Genomic DNA, 6,156 nt, shown 5'->3' with positions numbered 1-6,156 from the left:
AAAAGTTAAACTCGGTTGTTACCTCTGGGGAATCATCGTGTATTTAAGATGACTGGAACACCCCTGCACACTGTGCATCAGCGCGAAAGAGCGCGCTATATTGAGTTTTGAGGTTTGTGTAATTTGGCATGTTTTGAGGGTGTAGTTTTTTGTGTGGTTTTGTGTAGTTGGTGTGCAGGAGAGTCATTTGTTTTTGTTTTGTGTGTCAAAACAATGAGGGCACTACTGAATGTCACAGTTGCTAACCACCAAAGGCAGATTGCATTTTTAGGTAAATGGCTGTGTACACACTTTGTCTGGGTCATTAACAAGCATTTGAAGTCTTTTCATTAGTCTTTTTTCTCCTTAATATGTTTAAAACCTAGAAAATAAATTCAGTGGAACACCCCACCCAGTCAACACACACAAGTGGGGCCCAAATGTGGAGTAGCAGGGCTAATATTTGGGGCCCACTTGGGAAACCAGCTAATTTTGTCCTCTGTTTCCATGGTGGCCCAAAATGTGTTTGTCCAATTGGATTAATCAAATCAGGCCCAGCCAAAAGAACATGTGTGTGGCCCAGATGGGTAGAAGCATGTTTGATATTTCGGACCCACTTCGGTTACCCGCCTGGGACCCAGCTATTTTTGTCCTCAGTTTCCATGGTGGCCCCAAGTGTGTTTGTCCAGATGGGATTTTGGATAATACAGTAAGCTATAATTTAAATCACCTGTACAACAAAGACAGTTTATCTTTTTTATTTATACAGACTAATATGAAATTTTAACAGTATGCTTTTTTAATACTGTACTTTTTTTTGTTTATAACATATTGACTAAAATGTCCAAAGTATACACAAAAAAATAACAAATCAATGTGATACAGTTTAAAAGAAAAAGAAATGCAGCGAACCACAGCTTTTCACTCATTCACCAATCATTGGTCCTGGAAAAAAAATATTAGTGCCTTTTTTAACAAACAACATCAGATTTACGATACTACTTGAGTTGTTTTGGAGGTTGTGCTGATCAAGTTGTTTGACCCCCTACACTGAACTCACATGGCAACAGAAAAGCTATTTACAAAAGGATTAACCAAGTAGGCGCTCAAAAATCAAGTTAATGAGAAATATTTTACCTTATATCATCTGAATTGAAGACAACTGTTTAAAAGACAGTGTCTCAGTGATGGACAAAGCTTAGAACAGGCACGTGGTTAACCAGTTTGTTGCATGGTGCAGAAACAATCACCTCATAGTAAACACAAAACAGAATGGATGATTGTGGATTTCAGGGGGAACAGGAGTAAACAAAGCACGGTTTACATGCTGAGAGACGAGGGAGAAGACTGGAAATGTAACAACGACTACATCTACCAAGGAGAGAACAGATTCTACTTCTTGAGGTGTGTGCCGGGTGGGCGCCGAATATATAATAGGGCCATCAGATAAAGTTTGGGAACTACTACTTTAATGTCTGCACCAAGATGTGGAATATCTTCTACAAGTCTCTTGTGGAAATTCCAATCTGCTTTCCAGCCATTTGTTAGGGCAGCAGTATTAGAGTCTTAAGTCAATTTTAAGTCAGTTGTCAGTCAGTTGTAATTAATTTTACCTCCACAGTTTGTACAGTCTATCTAAACCTAGTCACTAAGGTATACCACTCTTGCACAAGTCACTGTGCCCTTGCCATGTGGGTTCCTCCTCTAGCTCTTGCACCAATAAACCTGCCTTTTCTGCCTCTTTTTTCTTCATCCGGCTGGTAAGAGCATTTTTTTCAAGCTGCCTGTAAAGCACAGATATTGACCACAAGAAAGTGAGACTATATTACTGAATCTAAAGACACAGCTGTCGTTGTCTTTTCCCTTTTAAACATGCTTATATTTATTCTGTGACACTGCATAAAATCTTACATAAATGCAAAATCAGAGTACAAAAAAACTTAAGTGACTGATTAAATTGTTTGGCAGAACGACTACAGCTGTAGTGAGCATCTGTTATTCAAACATCAAGAAAATATCTTACAACTAATGAGCTTACCATATAGCACTTCAAAAACTTTAAGCCCTCAAAATTCTCGCTTTCCATGGCGCCCAACGAAATTATATTGCCTGAAAAGAGCACTTACAGTAATGAAGGGCATCATTCTTCTTGTGGTTTCATCAACAGTGCTCCCTCCAATCTTTGCCACAACAGCAACCTTAGAACAGAGAAGGACATTAATTTTACTGAAAGCAGTACCTTCAGTCACACCTAAAAGAAAACAAGCAGAGCTACACAGTAATTAGACTTAATAATATTCATGCTATTTGACTAAGAGAGAGTTAAGTGTTTGCTGGGCATGTTCTCATTTAGACACACCCCTGTGTGTCAGTTATCTGTTTTGCAGAGAGAGCGATGCTGCTACCAAAGCAAAGTTATGAATAAATTTGCGGATACCTTCCCCGGATTGTTGAGACTGAAATCAAGTGTGTAAGTAACTTTAAAAACTGATCTAACATTGTAGAGCAGCAATTTGGACTGGTCTCCATTTCAAGAGCTTTGCCACAGATTGACCATCAGCCCCAAACATCATCTCTGACTCCCGGTCCCATGGATTATTCCTCACCCTCTGAGCCACATGCTGTACCATGGCACAAAATGCCATGAGAAAAGACCAAACTCTAAGGAGAGAAGAGAACTTTTTCGTGTTATTATTGATGATGTCCTCTGTAAAGAAAATATATTATATAAGACATGCAGCCTGTACTGTGGAAGCCGGATTGCTCACGGGTGTTTTATCATTTGTCATTGTGTTACAGTTTGACCGTGCTATTTTGCTTTGTTTTTTAATGTCAATTTTATGTCTAAGATGTTACGCGACAACGTGTTATTTTGTGTTAAAGTTCTTCTCATGTCCTGCTGCATAAATGCGTTTTAACTGAACATAGCGAGGAGATACCAGTCTATCCGATCTTTAAGTCTGACGTAATTTGCTGTGTCTGGGCCCAAACTCTGCTGCAGGTCCATAAGTCAAACGATCACTGCGGCATCACTGAGAGTTAAAAAAAACTGTCTATTCTAATTCTTTCATCTGTAATAAAATTAAGGGTGTGGCTGTTCTACCAGGTGTAACAATTAAGATTAACATCCAGGCATCTATGAAAACAGAATTATGAAATTTTACGGAGTTAGAAGTTAGCAGGTGAGTTAGTTCACTAGTTTCCATCTGAATATAATGTACCATGTTCTGACTGACAGATTTCTGAAACAAATTAAAACATACAGCTCTGCTTCTGACATAAATGAAGACAGGAAAGTAAACAGCAGTGACGTATGTAGGGTTACTGAAGTTGGGCTAGCTGGTTTATAATAATGAGCTATGTGATCGCTAGCAACATAGCTATGTTAGCATAATATAACAGTGAATCTGGAGGACAAAGGCTAACTTCTTCGGCTTGATAAAAGTTAGAGTTCCCGATGGTTAGGGACAAATACAGTCGCATGGCAGGATGCTGTAAATGGACCAAACTTCAGTTATGAGAACAACTGAGATAATCCATCCACAGTATGAGGTTAGTCATTAATATACTGCTGCATGGGCTGGACTGTAGTTACATCGTAAGGGTTTAAAAGCTGAGCTTTAAAATGAATAGCGGTAATAAAAACCGAGAGAGGCCGACAGTGATTACTCACTGTTTTTAGGGGCTTGTTGAGATTAAATAGAACAAGATACAAACCATTAAAATATGTTAAAAACACAACAGCCAATTAAATGCAAAGTAGTTGGGGCCTGGAAGCAGGGTTCATCACATCATCACTTAAAGACCGGATAGACTAATGCTTTTCTGGATGATGGCTGTTTCTCTTCACAGTTCTGTTCAAAACACAGTTACCTTTGGTCTATTTAATAAATGTTCATCCTGTTTGGCCTAAATGTTAAAGCGTTGTTTCAGTTTTTTCGCTTTCTGTGATTGAGTTTGGTATCCCTGCTTTATGGAGCTCAAACCAAGGCAAATTTTAGGTGATTACACTGTCCCTTAAATTTATTTTTCATTTCTTTATTTATTTTGTGACACAGAACACCTCAGTGTTAAGTAAAATTATGAGTAGCAGATGATTTGACCTTTGACCTCTGGGAGTGGGTCCTTTCAGGGGCCAAATATCCATGCTAGCTACTGCTAAGACTAATATCATCATCCCTGAGGCAACAAACCAAGTTCTGTTGGTGGGAGGGACGAATGTATTGATTCACATATGAACAAGGAGCCCCAAGCTCCCAAAAAGTACATTGAAATATTTTTTTGTCTGAAAATTTAAAATCATTGCCATAGAGGGTTAAAATAATTTAAGGATAAAATGAATTCAAATGATTTTCTGTGAATACAAAAATGACCTAAATAAGACAGAAGTACACATTCAATGTTTTTAGGTTTTTGTCTACAACAGGCATGAGTTTTTTCAATATTTGTTATGCACAAGGTTCAGCTGCCCCCATGAAGTGTCTTATTTCTATTGAGCTCCCATTTTGGATTTAGGAGACAGACACTCTTTCTACTTTTAAGATTAAGCTTAAAACTGAACTTTTTGATAGAGCATATACTAAGGGCTGAATCAGATATGTGTTTATACACCGCTCTGCATTTAATTAATAGTTATTGTTAATCTCTTCCACAGCGTGTCTTTTGTCCGGTCTTCCTCCCCTCACCCCCAACAGGTCGCAGCATATGGCCGCCCCACCCTGAGTCCACTTCTGCCGGAGGTTTCTTCCTGTTAAAAGTGAGATTTTCCTTCCCACTGTTGCCAAGTGCTTGCTCATAGGGGGTAGTCTGATTGTTGAGGTTTTTTCTTTTTTATTGTAGGCTTTCTACCCTTCAATCTAAAGCGCCTTGAGGAAAATGTTGTGATTCGCCTCTGTATAAATGAAATTGAATTGAAATGAGTGGGTTCAGCAGTTTTTTAATAAATAAATAAATAAATAAATGTGACTGATACTGTAAGAAATACCCTGCATGTAACTCATGGTAAGAAGAGCAATATCGCCCCCTCCTGGTTCAACTAAACTCCCATGTTTTTGTCAGAGAGACAGAGTAGTTTATTACTGTTATATAAAATGTTTCCTTCTGTGTATTTAATAAATAATTATATAGAAGTCAGTAACACCTAGTCATATTTATGAGCAGCATTCCACCAACTCATTACAAACGAGATCCCGTTATCTTTTCTAAGTGGTCTTGAGCAGTAGTTCCCCAGGAGAAGTTTTTTTTTTTCCTTTGCAATAATCCCTTCAATAAAAATACATATGCGCTAACCTCATGCTTGCCGTTAACAATAGCCTAAAGACACAAAATCAAGTTAAGTTTTTTCCTGAAGTTCATAGGTTGACATTTTTTTTTTGTATTTTTTTTTTTAAATAATTATATTGATTCTATTGATTGTTTGCCAAGCACTGAGGTCTCTGCATAGACTGTGCTACTGGGATTACTAATTTAAAAATGAGGCAAAAGCACCAAAGTTGTGCTCAAAAATGGCACAGTGAGTTACAACCTGTTGCTGTAGTAACTCTAACACAGTTATTTATTTATGTTTTTTTAAATACATACATGCTCAGTTTTTTTTTTTTATAACTAATTATATAATTTTTTTCTTGCAAAAATGTCACCTTAACACCCAAATATGTACATACGGAATTAAAAACTTACTTATGATTACCCGTTTGGCTGGTAACAGGGACCTGGTCTGATGGAAACTTATTGAATATTGCTGCTGGAGTCTCAGCCATTGACTGTATATAAGTTATATAGAGATACAGTCTTTATTCATTTATTTTTTATTTTTTTGAAGGCTGCAGTCAAAGCAAATTATTGTAAAAACAAGACAAGTCAACTGTGGAAAAGTAATAAATCAGAAATCCTGTTAACAAATAATATTACAAATTGAAGAGCACTGATGAAGATAAGAGGAAGCATTTCAAGTTAGCCATTCTCTCAGTGAATACAAATCAAAATAAAATACGAGGAGATTAAAAAATACAAACATTAAAAGAAATAGCTTTATTATTTCAACGTTTAACAGTTTCTTATTATTAAGGAAGATAATTTCTTAATTTTTGTCAGTCTGTATAAAAAAATAGTAACGTATATTGCGTAAAGGTCTGCGTGATGACGCTACCGGCGTGCTGTGCGGAGGGGGCGTGGCCA

Source organism: Simochromis diagramma, unplaced genomic scaffold (assembly GCF_900408965.1).
Source record: "Simochromis diagramma unplaced genomic scaffold, fSimDia1.1 OVJJ01000107.1, whole genome shotgun sequence".
Classification (NCBI taxonomy): domain Eukaryota; kingdom Metazoa; phylum Chordata; class Actinopteri; order Cichliformes; family Cichlidae; genus Simochromis; species Simochromis diagramma.
Note: the sequence above shows the minus strand (reverse complement) of the source record.